This window comes from Ambystoma mexicanum, chromosome 3q, assembly GCF_040938575.1.
Source record: "Ambystoma mexicanum isolate Mex_15411 chromosome 3q, UKY_AmexF1_1, whole genome shotgun sequence".
Classification (NCBI taxonomy): Eukaryota; Metazoa; Chordata; class Amphibia; order Caudata; family Ambystomatidae; genus Ambystoma; species Ambystoma mexicanum.
The window spans coordinates 181,823,158-181,839,859 of record NC_090926.1 but is presented as its reverse complement, the minus strand read 5'-3'; the positions used below and the strand labels follow the sequence as shown (position 1 = coordinate 181,839,859).

General features: G+C 52.1%; 1 protein-coding gene across 3 annotated transcripts in view; it reads left to right on the top strand.

The window, feature by feature from the left end:
- DIP2B (disco interacting protein 2 homolog B) overlaps positions 1 to 16,702 on the top strand; it is a 1,149,028-nt gene that overhangs the window by 992,550 nt on the left and 139,776 nt on the right. The window lies entirely within an intron of this gene.

The following is a 16,702-nucleotide window of genomic DNA, read 5'->3' as shown; positions in this document are numbered from 1 at the left end:
GATCTGAAACGTTTGACTTTTGGCAGTGGGTATTGCCATATACATTATTCCTATGACTGTCCCCTGCCATATAAGTGGGACTAAGTGAATGTGATGAGGGCATCCACCCCTCGACAGCCCCTAAGTCCCTTCATCACTCTGGTAGACTTTTTTTCTGTTGGGCACATTGTATGTAGTTAACCCTGTGGGAGACTACAGCAGCCTTGTCCTCTTGGCAATCGGTAACCCAACTATTGGTATAGGTCTGTACTATACAGGTTGGTAGAGTGACTGAGCAGCCAGACTTATCTCAAGAGGGATACATGCGAGCTGTAGAGATGTAAAACAGAGATTCACATTTACCAGTATTCAAATAACACTTATTGTCAAAGTTTTCTAGTAAAATAATTATTTTTCTGATGTTTGTTAATCTGCTTAGAATCACATGCTGTGCATAGGTCCGACATCCAGTGGTCACTGCGGAGTATTGCATTTTGTTTTTCGTAGTCGAAAAGGGGACGTCGACAAGGCGTGTCTGTAACACTATCCCTATAGTGACGTGTGTTGTACCCACAATCCCTCACGCGTCGAGGTCCCTCAGATTGTTTTTTTCCGCCCAGCTACTGGTCGCCTTTACGCAGAGCTCCTCGAGAGACATTGCAGATTTCATCTCCTCGACCTTTGGTCGTTTTCCTATATTAATATAGAACATATCGATCCCCCCCCTCGACGCTGTTGTGAAGCTGTCTCCGCCGAGCAAGATCTTCGACGGAGGGGACGAGCGGAGGAGATCCTTCGGCGTTGCCGAACACGTGGCCTGGCCTCGCAGGCCAAATACAGTAGGGAGAGTGGGGGTCGTGGGAGATCTCTAGTTCTTTTCTGAGAATGCCTTTCCTTTTCCCCTTCCTTTCCCTTGGGGTGGTTATCACGTTTTATTGCCTCGGCTATGGAGAGGACACCCTTTAGGTTTTGCCCGCTTTGCAAGGGCAAGTTTACTTGGAAGGACAAGCATTCACGGTGTAACCGCTGCTTGCCCCTCGATCACAAAGAGGAAGGTTGCATGGCTTGTCGGCTTCTTAAGCCGAAGACTCTAAAAGACCGTAGGGTCAAGAGGTGGGCGGCCTACGCTATGTCGAAGGCCGACGCTCCACCCACCGTCGCTACCTCCGACAGTGACGAGGAATGTGATACCACGACCTCCGCTACGGAAGTCGAAAACCCCCCTAGAGAGCGCACACGCGCTTCGTCTGTCCCCGGCCCCGACGGGCTCGGCTCACGCCCTGCTTATGGGGATGAACACCCCGGCGACATTGACGCACACAAGACCACACATAAGCACACAACCCATGGCTCTTCTTTGCCGAAGGCAAAGAGAGCATCAGCGCCCAAGGAGACGCAGGTTTCACCGGCGGCCTCCTCGGACCGTTCGGGTTCGAAGCCCCTCTCGCAGCCGCGACCAGCGACTGGGCTTTCGGCAAATAAGGGCGCCGCCCCCAAATCATCGGCCGGAGCGCATCAGCAGAAAGCGCATGCCGCCGTAGAGCGATCGACACCCATAGCGTCGAAACTACAGCCCTCCGCTGACAAACGAGTCGCTGAGAGCTTGGCGAGGATCGTGGTAGCCGACGCCCACAAGCGTACGCCGAAAGACTCGTCGAGCGCTACGCAAAGGTCGAAAGACACGCCGAAAACACAGGGACGATCTCCTTCAGTCGAAGGGATTCCCAGCACACCTGAAGGCTTTTCGGAGGGCGACGGGACACTTTCCTCGACGTTGTGGGAGAGGTCGAGCCGTTTTCAGCTACAAGACACCAATTTTCCCCCGCTAGACCGCTCAGGGGTACCCCATGAAACCATGGAAAGGCTCCATCTCTGCATGGAAAGAATGGAGAGGTTTATGAATACCCAAAACCCTCCCACACCAAAGAGAATAAGAGAAGGGCCTCAGGAGGACCCCAGGGGCAAAATTCCAAGACTAGTCAATCCCCACCAGGACATACCCTCAGACTTCCATAGTGTGTATGACCTCACTGGGGAAGAGGATGATTTTATGGACGAGGAAGAGGGACGGAACCAGGAGGAAGGTCTGGAAGACAGCCCAGACTTGGTAGGAGAAGGCTTCGGAGAAAATCCAGAAGAAGGACCTTCTCACCCCTGGCAATCCCCATCAATATATTCCGACACTGATGTCCTGAACCTAAATCCTCCTGACAATTCACCTGTTAGAAACACGTCTCCCATTGACGATCAACCCACATTTAATGCCCTGTTGCGCAGAGCAGCAGCACACTTCGAACTGGACACTGGGGAGCTCTCCCCTGAATTAGACTTTGTAGAAAGGGTAATTAAGGAGAAACCCCCGGTCAGTCAGACAATTCCCCTCCTCGCTTCGGTGAAGAGAAGAATCATCCCTTCGCTGTCCACACCCGCACTAATCAGAGGGGCCAATCCTAGAATTGAAAAACTTTTCACTCCTTCACCCTCAGACCCGCTGTACATCAGGGGACATTCCATTCCGGATTCCCTGGTAGTAACCAAAACAAGAAAGAGGGCAGGGGTACCACTTTCCACCAGTGAGGCACCACCTGACAAGGAGGGCAAGCGGTTATATGCCCTTGCAAAAAGAGTTACATCCTCGGCCGCCTTTTCGGCAAGAATTGCCAACAACAATTCTTTGCTCGCTAGCTATGCGGACGCGCAGTGGGCCAAACTGCGCAAAGACGCTGAAGAAGCGCCGGAACCATTACGTACACGCCTGCTTTCAACTATTGGCGAAGGAACCCAGGTCAACCAGAGTATTGTAAAGAGCTCTCTGGATGCGGCAGAAACTGCGGGACGTTCCCTAGTTCAGGGAATAGTCCTAAAACGACACGTATGGCTGCGCAACTCAGGGTTCAAACCGGAGACACAGGCGTCTTTAATAAATAAACCTGTTGAAGACTCAAACCTCTTCGGGAAAGCGGTGGATGAGGCTCTGGAGATGGCTAAAAAAGAGTTCGATACTATCAAAACTCTTGACCAAATGTCTAAGCCCTCTACAAGGCGCGGCTATGGCAACAAACGCTTTTTTCGTGGCCAGCGCCAACAACAAAATCAGCAGCAACAGTACCCTGCCACCAATTTCCAGACCAATAGTGGCCAGTACAGCCAAAGAGGACGGCGCCGGGGCAAAGGAAGAGGGCGAGGGTCCACCCCCAGAGGTTCCCAAGCCCCTAACAACACCAAGTGACGCGAAGATTCGCGTCCCCTCCCATGCAACACCGGTCGGGGGCCGGATAACATCCTTTCTTCCAGCATGGGAGGGTATAACGTCAGACCGCTGGGTACTTTCCACCGTAGCCCACGGATACTGCATCGAATTCAACAGTTCCCCAACATACAAACCCCCGAGGGGACGACGCATGTCACCGGAACATCTTGCCATCCTTCTACAAGAAGTACAACTGCTGGAAAAAGGAGCCATAGAGGTCGTGCCTCTATCTCAGGTAACGGAAGGTATTTATTCAGTGTACTTCCTTGTACCCAAAAAGGATCTAACCATGCGCCCTGTATTAGATCTGCGCCCAGCGAACAAGTTCATCAAACCCCAAAAGTTTCGTATGGTGACCTTACAGGAAGTGATCCCACTGCTATCACAGGGATATTACATGACAACATAGGACATGAAAGATGCATACTTCTCCAGCATGGGGTCTGGCATGGATTCACATGCTCATGAATATTCCCCGTCGTCAGGCTGGGAATCCTCGGTAAAGAAAAAAACAGTATCAGTTTCGTTTCTGATCTGTCTTTCGTAGTAATAACCAATCACTGGTCTCTGCGTCATACTGACCACAGCCAATGACTGCCCTCTACCTAAGCACCGCCTCTGGCAGCCATCTTCAGATTTTTACCGCACGTTCATGTGTTGGGATCCTCGTGCTATTGCTCTCAAGCGTTAGTGCTATTTTTTCACGTTTTTTCTCAAAAACTTCGTTTTTTCGGTCAAAAGAGCCTCAAGCTCCACCGACTCTCCATCCGATCAACGGGGACCCGTTTCGGATTCGTCTGCGCCCCTCAAGGGTGAAGATTTCGTCGAGCTACGCTTTTGGAGGACTCCAGAAGTTTCTCAGGCCCGGTCATGGCCCAGGAGAAGGGAAGCTCGACGCCCGGAAAGCTGTTCAGGGTCTGCCCTGGATGCCAGCTGCAGAACGTCTTCAAGGAGGACGAACACTCTTTTTGTCTTTACTGCCTACATGAGGACAAGACGCACGTGGAGAAGAACTGTGCGTTTTGCGGCAACATGTCGGAGCGGACCATGAAGGACCGCCATCAACGTCTCTCCAACTGGCTAGAAGGGAAGAGCCCGTCCGGCGAGAAGAAGAGGAAGAAATCCGAGCGGTCTTCTAAGACCTTTGAGGACGCCCCGGCGACGGGGGTCCAACATAAGGCCAAGCACCGCGAGTCCGCTGGCAACGGGAGCGCCGAACGGTCGGGCTCTACGGGCGCCAGGCAGGGCGCACCCTCCCCGGCACCATCAACCACGAGCCAACGGGTAAGAGGAAGGCCGAGCACCCGGCGAAGCTCCTGGAGAGGCCCCGGTCGAGCTCGAAGGCGGAGGAGGAGCGAGGCAGTGTGTCCCCCCCTCAAGGATAAGGCGGTGAGCGCACCTAAGGTGGTGAAGGCCTTAATCCATCCGGCCAAGCCCTCTATCGAAAATGTCGCGGCGGCCCTGGCTCAGCCTGTGGAGGCTACACCAGTGGTGGCGACCTCGGGGCTCAGAGTCTCCCTGCCACCTCGGAGGGAGTCCTCTTTTGTGCCCATCGATAGGACCCCCGTGAAATCCCCCGTGGGGAAGAAAAAGGGGGGGCAGGGCGTCGTCGTAGATTCGGCCTCAACCTCGGAGGAGCTGGTCGAGGTCTTAAGCCACAGCCTCGGCGTGGAAGAAGACCGGCCCGTCGGGATGGATCCCGACGCAGGAGACGACGACATCGTCGAGGGTACCGACCGGGCCCCTGATCGCCCGTCGGATTCCCCTCTGCCAGCGCCGCGAGACAACTCGACAGCCATTTTGTTGGCTATACAGTCCTTATGCTCACCCTCCACCTCCTTTTCAGCCATCGCGCCCCTTCCAGCCCTCCTCCCCGTCCACCCGAGGGGATGATACGGGGACTGACACGGCAGCGACGGGTACGGACGACGAGGTTTACGACGAGGATGTACCGTCGTCGCCTCCCACCAGGGCTTCTCCGCCCGACGAGATTGGATCGTTCCACTCTATGATCGCCAGGGCATCCGAGCTTTTCCAACTCTGCCCTGAGGAGAAGAAGAAGGAAGGTTTCCTTTATCAGCGGCGCGAGGCCAAGAGGAAGACGGTCCTCGCGGTGCCTCTATTGGACGACATTTGGGATGAGGGCCTCACCCTCCTCAAGAACCCTTCCACGACGCCAGCTAGAAGAGACCGGTACGAGAAAAAGTACCGGGTCCCGGACACGGCCCCCCTGTGCCTCCGGGCGCAGCCTACCCCGGACTCCGTCTCCGCGGCGGCCAGGAAAAAAGCGGGGGGGGGGGGTGCGGCCTCCACATCGACTTCCCCACCGGACGGCGAGGGAAAGAAATTGGACGCTATGAGACGCAGAGTCATCTCGTCTGCAGCGACGACGATTAAAGCTGCCAACGCCTTGGCTATCGTGGCCCGATACGACAGGGAGCTCTGGTACAAACTGGCTCCCCTGCTGGACTTCTTGCCGGACGACAAGAGGGCAGAGGCCCTGGAGATCCTGCAGGAAGGTGAGGTGGCTTCGGACCACGCCATTACCGTTGCGACGGACATCGCCGACACTGGGTTCCGCCAGTTGGGCAACGGCGTTTGCCTTAGGCGGCGTGGATGGCTCAAGGCTACGGACTTCCGTCAAGACGTTCAGACCAGAGTCCTGGACATGCCCTTCGATGGGAACAACCTGTTTGGGAAAACAGTGGACGATTCCCTTCAGGCCATTAAAGCGGACACCGAGACGGCCCGGGCCCTTGGAGTTCTGCAACAACGACGGACGCCCTTTCCGAGCAGCGGAGGCAAGGGCGCCTCCAAAGGTTCCGGCGGCGGTTTCTCCTCCTACCGTCAAGCAGCCCGCTCGTCGTCTCAGGAGGCCTACAGAGGACGAGGCAAGTCTGGCGGACCCCGCCGTCGTCGCCAAGGACAAGGCGCTAAAGCCTCGTCGAAGCAGGATTGAACCGGCCGGGGGGTCGGGCCCCCACCGAAGCACCCCGGTGGGAGGCCGGCTGGCGAGCTTCGTCAGCGTGTGGGAGTCCATCTCCACCGACCGTTGGGTGCTGGACGCCTTGGCCCGGGGCCACGCGCTCGAGTTTCAAAGAAAGTGTCCGCGCGTCCCCCCCGTGGCCAGGAAAGAACTTCACGTCCCTCAACTTCTCCTGGAGGTGAAGGCGATGCTCAAGAAGGGCGCCATCGAACTCGTCCCAAAGAGGCTTCGGGGCTCCGGAGTCTACTCGAGATACTTCCTCGTGAAGAAGAAGACGGGGAGATGGCGCCCCATCCTGGACCTGCGACGTCTGAACAAGTTCATCAAGGCGCAAAAGTTCCGGATGGTCACCCTCCAGCACGTCCTGGGTCAGCTGGAGGAAGGAGACTTCCTGTCGTCGTTGGATTTGGAGGATGCCTACTTCCATATTCCCATCTTGAAGGGGCACCGAAAATTCCTCAGGTTTGTGGTCCAAGGGCGTCATTACCAGTTCAAAGCCCTCCCCTTCGGTCTACGGTCGGCACCCAGGGTGTTCACCAAGTGCCTTGCACCGGTGGCGGCTCAGCTGCGCCGCAAAGGGATCCACGTCTACCCCTACCTGGACGACTGGCTCATCCGAGCCAAGACAAGGGAGCTCACCGTGGTTCACACGGCAAGGACCGTCCAACTTCTCACGGACCTGGGATTCTCTGTGAACTACGCCAAATCCCACCTGGTGCCCGCGCAAGACGCTCTGTTTCTGGGAGCGAGGCTCAACACAGTGTCCCTTCTGGCCTCCCCGTCGGAGGAGAGGACCAGGACCATTCTGGGCAAGGTGCAGCGGATGTTGGTGGCCGACGCGGCCAAGGTGAGGTCCATCAAGTCCCTCCTCGGAATGATGTCTTCCTGCATCTACCTCATTCCCATGTGCAGGCTCCGGATGCGCCCGTTGCAGGAGTTCCTGGACGCGCGCTGGATCCAAACGACGGGCAGCTTCGAGGAAAGGATCACACTCGACGAGAGTTTCCGACGAGCGATCCGGTGGTGGGGCACCCGCGCGCATCTGACGGCGGGCATGAACTTCCAGACCCCAGCCCACCAGGAGACAGTGACCACGGATGCCTCCCTGGAAGGGTGGGGAGCGCACACCGAAAATCTGCACGCAAGAGGCCTTTGGCTCCCGACGGAGAAATCTCTACATATCAACGTCCTGGAGCTCCGTGCAGTGTTTTGGGCCCTCAGGTCCTTCCTTCCGTCCCTCAAGGGCAAGGTGGTGAGGATCTTCACCGACAACACCACCACCATGTTTTACATCAGGAAACAGGGCGGAACCAGGTCCCCAGCACTGTCCAAGGAGGCGCAGGACCTGTGGCATTGGGCAGTCGCCCAAGGGATGTTTCTGGTGCTGTTTCATCTGGCAGGGATAAAAAACACCATCGCTGACTCACTCAGCAGGGAGCTGCGCTCGTGCCACGAGTGGGAACTACGGCAGGATCTAGTGGATCGCCTCTTCCGACGGTGGGGCACACCCCAGATCGACCTGTTCGCGACGGCGACGAACTCCAAGTGCCGGAGGTTTGCCAGCAGGTTTCCCCAGGCGAGGAGCGTGGGCGATGCTTTCTCGTTCCCCTGGGAGGGCCTGTTCCTCTACGCGTTCCCTCCTTTGCCACTGCTGATCCGGCTTGTCAACCAGCTCAAGAGGTCACGGTGCAGGATGATCCTCGTCGCACCTGCGTGGCCGAGGCAGATATGGTTCCCGGACCTTCTGGACTTGTCAGCGTCCCCGCCAATCAAGCTGCCGGTGGACGCGGATCTGCTCTCCAGGGAAGGAGGCGCCATCCTCCACCACGACCCGAAATCGCTGAACTTGCAGGCCTGGCTCCTGCAGCGCTAGAGTTTGGAGGATACGACATACCGGCCGACTGCAGAGAGGTTCTTGCAAAGGCCAGGCGTCCTTGATTCTTAAATGCTATGGACACAAATGGAAGAGGTTCTCTGTCTGGTGCCACGCACAGAAGATTAACCCTCTACGGATTACGGCTCCCCAGGTACTGCCGTACCTGCTGACGCTGGCCAAAGCTGGACTGGCACACGCGTCCATCAAGATTCATCTTGCTGCAATCTCCTGATACACCAGAACCACGGGGCGGACGTCCTTGTGGTCTCATCGTCTGGTGAAAGAGTTCATGAAGGGACTGTTCAGATCGTTCCCGCCGGTGAAGGCTCCGGCCCCGGCGTGGGAGCTCAACGTGGTGCTGACCAAGCTCATGGGACCTCCGTTCGAGCCTCTGCACTCGGCCCCGTTGAAGTTTCTGTCGTGGAAAACAGCGTTTCTTGTGGCCATCCCCTCCGCACGACGGGTGGGAGAGATCCAGGCCCTTTCCTGCAAGGCCCCGTACTTGACTTTTCACGACACGAGGGTAGTGCTCAGGACGCACCCCTCCTTCATGCCCAAGGTACCGTCGGACTTCCACCTCAACGAACCCTTGGTGTTGCCTGTATTCTTCCCGTCGCCTTCGTCGCCGGCTGAGAGGACTTTGCACTCGCTGGATGTGGCTAGAGCGCTGAAGTTCTACGTGGACCGCACGAAGTGTTTTCGGAAGACGTCACAACTCTTTGTGAACTTTGGACCTGTCAATCAGGGGAAGGCTCTCTCGAAGCCTTCCATTTCCAGATGGCTCTCCGGCTGTATCATGTACTGTCATCGGTTGGCAAACCGACCGCTGCCTGGCCGTCCGAGAGCCCATTCCACCAGAGCGATCGCAGCTACCACGGCGTTCCTTTCTGGTGTGCCCCTGCTGGACATATGGAGGGCTGCTATGTGGAGGTCGACGCACACCTTCACGAAGTTCTACTGCGTCGATCGGGATTCCAGGGAGGAGTCCAGGGTCGGCCAAGCAGTGCTGCGCAACCTGTTCGCCTGAGGTGAGCCTGGTGAGTAGGTAAGATGCTTAATGTTGAGTTTGATGCAATGCTTAATGTTGAGCCTTTGCCACCTCCCGTGGTTGTGCATGTGTGTACTGCTATGTATTCTTTATTCATGAGCATGTGAATCCATGCCAGACCCCATGCTGGAGAAGGAACAAGTTACTTACCTGTAACTGTTGTTCTCCAGCATGGGTCTGGCATGGATTCACATGCGAACCCTCCCGCCTACCCCTCTGCGGCTCTTCACTTGGTCATACTTCCACTTCACGTGCTTCCAAATCTGAAGATGGCTGCCAGAGGCGGTGCTTAGGTAGAGGGCAGTCATTGGCTGTGGTCAGTATGACGCAGAGACCAGTGATTGGTTATTACTACGAAAGACAGATCAGAAACGAAACTGATACTGGTTTTTTCTTTACCGAGGATTCCCAGCCTGACGACGGAGAATATTCATGAGCATGTGAATCCATGCCAGACCCATGCTGGAGAACAACAGTTACAGGTAAGTAACTTGTTCCTTTCATATTTTAATGTTGCCAGCGCACAGAAAATACCTCCGGTTCATGATAGAGGGCAAACACTACCAGTTCAGAGTGATACCCTTCGGCATAGCATCAGCACCGAGGGTATTCACGAAGGTACTGGCAGTGGCAGCGGCCCACCTGCGCAGGTTGTCCATCCCAGTTTACCCTTACCTCGACGACTGGCTCATAACAGGGGATTCTTACGAAACATGCTTCTCCAATACCCAAGACTGTAGACCTTTTGTTCCAGTTGGGCTTCTCCATCAACGAAAAGAAGTCCAGCCTAGACCCCAGCCAAATCAAACAATTCCTAGGGGCTCTAATTCAAACAAAGGACGGCCTCGTCTTCCCCTCCAAAGAGAGGGTCCAAAACATGTTGTTTCAGATCCCTCAATATGTGACCGGTCGAGAGGTGACGGTACGCAAAGCAATGCGCTTGCTAGGCATGATGGCGTCGTGTATTTATTTGGTACCTCACGCGCGCCTGCGCATGCGCCCAATGCAAGAGTGGCTCAACAGCCAGTGGTGTCAGGCCAGCGGACTATGGGACGACCTAGTGGTGGTCTCGCAGGCCTTAGTTATCTCGCTACGGTGGTGGACAAAGGAAAACCTAGAAAAAGGGAAACCCTTTGCCACACCCGCGGCGGAAGCCACTCTAACCACAGACGCATCCCTCACAGGATGGGGGGGCTCACCTATCCCATCAAACTGCTCACGGAGAGTGGACTCCGAACGTAGCATCCAAACACCTCAATCTTCTGGAGCTACTAGCGGTGTTCAAGGCGCTAAAAGCCTTCAAGGAACACCTACAAAGCAGCACAGTGATGGTCCTTACAGTCAGCACCACAGCCATGTATTACATCAACAAGCAGGGGGGAACCCACTCTCCAGGACTGTCCAAACTGGCCCAAAACATATGGAAGTGGGCTCTCAAACAGAATATGTTCCTTCTGTCACAACATGTACCAGGGGAACTAAATCTGCTGGCAGACAAACTCAGCAGAGATTTCCCCCTGCCCGAAGAGTACGAATGGCGACTGCACGAAGACATAGTCTTCGACGTCTTCACGCAATGGGGGTTCCCAGAAATAGACCTGTTCGCAACCCTGGAGAACTCACAATGCCAAAGTTACGCCTCCAGGTACCCCCAGAACCAATCCAAGGGGAACGGTCTGTCGATTCAATGGTCAGGGAGATTTTTTTACGCTTCCCCCCCCCCCCCCCACTCCCCTTCTCAACAAGTTAGTGCACAAGATGCACCAGGAACAAGTAACCATGAGACTGGTGGCCCCAATGTGGGCCCGACAGCCATGGTTCGCTCACTTGATGGAGATGTCTCTATCTCCCCCAGTGAAACTCCCCTGCCCGTACAACATGCTGTCACAAGACAGGGGCAGGACTCTGCATCCATGCCCCCAGAACATGAACTTAGCAGCCTGGCTCCTGAGATCATAGAATTTGGACATCTACAGCTCCCACAGAGATGCATGGACATCCTCAGGAAACCAGAAAACCTAACACTCGCCACTGCTATTCTAGCAAATGGAAGAGATTTGTCATTTGGTGCAGAGGAAAGAGGATCAACCCAATTGACTGCTCTCCCACACATATTATTCTATACCTGACCCATTTATTGGATTCAGGTCTAGTGTTCAATTCCATTAAAGTCCACCTAGCGGCACTTTCTGCATACACCACTTCCCAACTCAGTGTCGTGGTGGAAGATCCCTGTTATAAAGGCCTTCATGGAGGGAGTAAAGAGAATACACCCCCCGATAGCTGACCCAGCTCCCGGATGGGACCTTAACGTGGTACTTACCAAACTCATGGGCTCACCATTTGAACCCATGCACAAAGCATCTCTCAAAGACCTCACTCTTAAGACTGCTTTTCTAATAGCTATCACCTCCATCAGGAGAGTAAGTGAACTACAGGCTCTTTCTGTTCTAGACCCCTTTGTTACAGTTCACAAAGATAGTGGTTCTACGCACTCACCCAAGGTTTGCTCCGAAATTCATCTCAAAATTCCACGTAAACCAGTCTATAGAACTACCAGCGTTCTTTCAAAATCCTTCCAACTTGGGAGAAAGGACTCTGCACACACTAGATGTCCGCAGAGCGGTCATGTTCTACATGGAAAGAACCAGACCACTGAGGAAGACTAATCAGTTCTTCGTCTCGGTGGCAGTAGGAAGAGAAGGGGATGCAGTTTCAAAGTCCACTATCTCTAGATGGATTGTTCAATGCATCACTCTCTGCTATACTCTTGCTAAGAGAGAACTGCCCTTTAGGCCAAGAGCACATTCTACTCGAGGCACGGGGGCGTCCATAGCATTCATTGCAAATGTTCCCCTTGAGTCCATCTGCAAAGCGGCTACCTGGAGTTCTGTGCACACCTTTACAAAACACTACGGTCTAGATGCACACTCTAGATCTGACTCCCAGGTGGGACAGGCAGTATTAAGACATCTTTTCTCTACTGTTCCTTCTCATAACCCACCGCCAACTCCGGGTACTCCTCGCTAGTCTATGCACAGCATGTGATTCTAAGCAGATTAACAAACATCAGAAGACAATGCATTACTTACCGTAAAAGCATTTCTGATGGTTGTATCTGCTTAGATTCACATGCGCCCACCCTTCCTCCACGCTTGGATGGAAGGAACATAGACATCTTTCTATATTTCTCTCTTTTCTGTACTCACTCACGTCTAGAAGGCTCCCTCAGGGCAGAAAAATACAGAGGGACCTCGACGTGTGAGGGATTGTGGGTACAACACACGTCACTATAGGGATAGTGTTACAGGCACGCCTTGTCGACGTCCCCTTTTCGACTACGAAAAACAAAATGCAATACTCCGCAGTGACCACTGGATGTCGGACCTATGCACAGCATGTGAATCTAAGCAGATACAACCATCAGAAATGCTTTTACGGTAAGTAATGCATTGTCATTCAACAGTCAGTTTTAAATAAACCTTCTTTAGAAAGGGCAATATGCAACAATAAAAATACACTTTACAACAATTCCTCAGATTTAAGCTAAGCAAGTAGATACCCTTTTGTGATGTTGCACACACTTCCTACACCCTGAGGTAATCAATTGCTAGGGCACTGTGGACATTGATATATATCACTTTTAACACTTAATGCAATACTGAGGTTGTGGAAAAGGAAAACGGTTAGGGGAGGAAAAAGGTTAACAAGCTCTCAGAACAGGTAGTACTTTACAATCCCCCAATGAAGTATAGGTTAGACCTTTCCCAGCAATAAAAGGTAAACCTATGCACCACCTATGAGGGACAAGTAAAACCAAAGTCAATGGGTCAGAAGAGTCTGCAGGGAGCCAGGACAGCCAAAGTCAATTGAAACAATGTCTAAGGAGCTGAGGCATTTCTGCTAGATAGCACAAAAGTATTGCACAATGTTATAAGAGAGTTTGTAGATAAAAGAATCACTGTTGGGCCACAAACTCTAAGGCTTGTGAAGGGCAAAGCTGCAAGCAACTCTACAAAAAAATAGCTACTGCAAGTCTCCAGTGAGAACAAGCAAGCTACAGATAACAAAAGGTAAGTACCCCTTAGTTAACACTCTATCTTGGTTCTGTAGAAAAGGATCCATCTGGCTTGTGTTCTGCTTGCAGTTCCTGGGTTCCTCTGCCTCAGTTGTGGGGACAAGAGGAAGGACATCTAGAGGACTCCTGCACTGCAGGTTGAAGGTCGTCTGCAGAAATGGGCTTACATCAGATTAGCGGCACTTTGCGGTTTCAGCTACTGGTGAATAGCACCACTGTGGTTCTTGGATACCTTGTATGCTCCCCTTGCTTCTGGGGTCCAGCACTCTGTTGAGGTGGCTCAGGCTTGGGTCGTCCTGCTTCGGGAGGGTCTTCAGGATCTTCCTGGAACGTGGGTCTGGCTTTAAGCCGATGCACTCATTCCTGGTGTTCCTGACCCCTGGCACTCTGTTCCAACAGCAGCAAGGAAGTACAGCCAGCAGGGAGAAGTTCATCTTGGGGTCAGTTGGTCCCACCAACCCAAGGGAAGAAGTCGTCCGTTCCAGGCTTCTCTAGTCGATACGAAATTCAGAGCTTCAGCACTGCAGCAAGGTTTCCTCTGGCAAACAGTAGGGTGCAGCAAGCTTCTCTTCCAGTTTTTCTTTGGATGTTTCGTCCAATGGTCGACTCTGCCTTCTGTTCAAGAGACTTTGCCTTTTATGCAGGTTTATCCCATTCAGGCACAGCCAACTGTCACTCGCACAGCAGGATGGCTGTCCTGCCAGGACAGCCAGCCAGCCAATCACCTTTGGGTGTATTCAGGTAGCCAAGGAGGCTAAGGACAGGGAGTTTCAGGCACCTCCCTTGCTTCCTTTCCTGCCAGACACACTGGAGCCATAGGGAGGCTTCAGCAGTGAAGCCAGCAAAATGCAAAACAGACAAAAGGGTTAAACCTGGTTTGGTGTGCAGATTAAAACCCGAGACCAACCTCAAAAGCAAGAAATGGTGAAAAAGACGACCAGGGCCATTTTGAGAAAATGAGCACCAATGAGTGCAATACTGCAGCTGAGGATTCAGTCTGTGGTAAAAACGCACAATGGTAGGAAAATTAAACCACTGCCACCAGCCATTAAATGTAGTGAGGGTAGCAAAAAATGTTACATGAGTAAGTAGGAAAAGGGGTGTTGGGGAGAATTCTCAGAAATATGCTAATTCCCTTCACCTTAGAGACCCCAGCAACTTTGCTGGATTTTGAGGACTTGATTTTTTTTTACCTGGAGAGAGTGGGACCCTTTTTCCCACTCTCTCATGTGCTTTGAAATGTGTTTTACTCTTGTGTTTTCTTTGGTTATGGAGTTTTAGACATCTCCATAGGCATCATCTTTTCATTTGTCACACAGCACCCTCAGTGCAGTGGCACACGGAAACCTTTACAGGCTTTCCCAAGGTTTAAATACCTTCTCTGGGATAAACTACTGTTTCCCAGAGTAAGTAAAGTGACATTTACTTTACTAGTCTTTTTAAATTCCTAGACCCAGCACACCCTATCTTGCAATTTTTATTTATTTTATTTTTATTTTTGTATTTGTAGAGCGCATTACAGCCCAGAGGCAACGAGGCGCTATAAGGAGATTGAAAGAAGGCTTGCTTGAGGGTTACAATAAGCGGCCCCATATGGTATACTTAGGTAGATTCAGTTACAGGGTTACAGACGATATACAATACAATAGAATGCTGTAGGCCTTACTTGGTATCCCCTGTGTCTAGATACTCATGTAGCAGTCAAATTCTAACCTTTTTTCTCAGAATGGCTGGTGGCAGTGGTTTTACAACGAACTACCATGATTTTTTCCGACCGTGCACACCAGTAGTGTTAAATCGCAGGAGCCATGTTTTTCAAGATGGCATCTGAGCCCCCTCTGTAAAAACAGGTCCCGGTCTTCTTTTTTTGCCATTTCTTTGTGGAAAGGTCCTTCTAGAGATTTGCTCTGCGCGCCAAACCTAGTTTGGTTCCTTTGTTAATTTGCCTTTGGCGGGCTTCAGGAGTGAAGACCACCTGTGGCCCCTGAGTGTCTGCGGTGGCCAGGAAGTGAGGGTGGTGCCCGAAACTCCCTGTGCTTGGTCTCCTATGAGACCCAAATGCACTCTGTGGTGATTGGCTGGCTGACTGTCTGGCAAGGACAGCCAACCTGCTGGGTGAGTGACAGCTAGGCAGGAATGAATGGGATAGAAGTGAATAAAAGGTGAGTCTCTTAGCTTAGAAGGCAGTCGACCACTGAAACGAAAGAACCGAAGACGAGCTTGAAGAGGACAGCTGCTCCAACTCCCTGACCGTTGGTTTGCCCGGTGAAGCCCTGCTGCAGCTCCGAACCGCCAAGTTCACCTCAACAGAGAAACCCCTACAAGGACGACTTCTCCCTTTGAGTTGGTGGGACCAATCGACTCGATGCTAAGCCACCTGGATACCAATCTCGGAGCTGGTTGTATTTTCCTCAGAGTGCTGCAGGAAACCAAATAACCAGGGAGAGGGACACCAGCTTGTGTGCTTGACTACAGCTGCCGGAATTGAAGATTTGCCAATTACCAGCTTTTTGACCAGTCGCAGTGCAGGAGTCCCCTTACGTTGTCCTTCTTGTCCCCACGACTGAGGCCCAGGAACAGCGAGATATGCAGGAACTGCCAGGAACAGTAGTCTTCAGCTGCATCTTTTTCTTTATTTGTAAGGTACTGTGAAATAAGACCGAGTACTTACCTCTTGCGGTGAAAGTGCTTGAAACTTTCCAACTCAGAGGCCTAATCGGCTTGTGACCCAACAAATGATTCTTCTTGCTACAAACGATTCCTAAGAACTTTTGCAGAGACTTTTCCATTCATCTACCAGAACTGCTTTATCCTATCCAAAACTTTAGCCCATTGACTTTGGCCTAGCCTATTGAATTGACTCTTCTGGTGAACTCAAAATATCTGCACTGCCTAAGAAATAATTGTATTCTTTCTATGTTCTGATAACCTATGCCTTTTTGCTCCTCCTTCATAGAAATCTGAATGCTTCAGAAACTTGGAGTGTACATTACTGAAGTATATTTGTGTGATTATATTGCCTCCTTATGTTTTATAACTATCAGTTAAATAAATGAATAAGTATTTAACAAAGAAACCTTGAGTGTAAGAGTTCGTTTGAACACTTGTGATTGTAGACCTCTATGTAACCTCATTACAGCTCACATTCCCCTCTTGAGATAATCCTGGCTGCGTAGCTCCGCTACCAAAAACTTTATAGTACAGATTTATACCAAAGGTTGGTTTTGCTTACTCCTATAGTCCTAGTTGTGTGTAGTGGTCCCAAAGGGTACTCCGTACAAACTTTGCCTAACAAGGGCCTACTAAGTAACCCCCGCAGTACTTCCACATAAGATGGGGTGTACTGGACCTACATAGGAAAAACAGGTAAGTAAACTAAATTTCACTTTACTACTCTTGGTAACAGTAGTTCACCCAAGAGAAGATTTTTAAACCTTAAGAGAAATTCAAAGGACTTCTGTGGCACTACACTGAAGGTGCTGTGT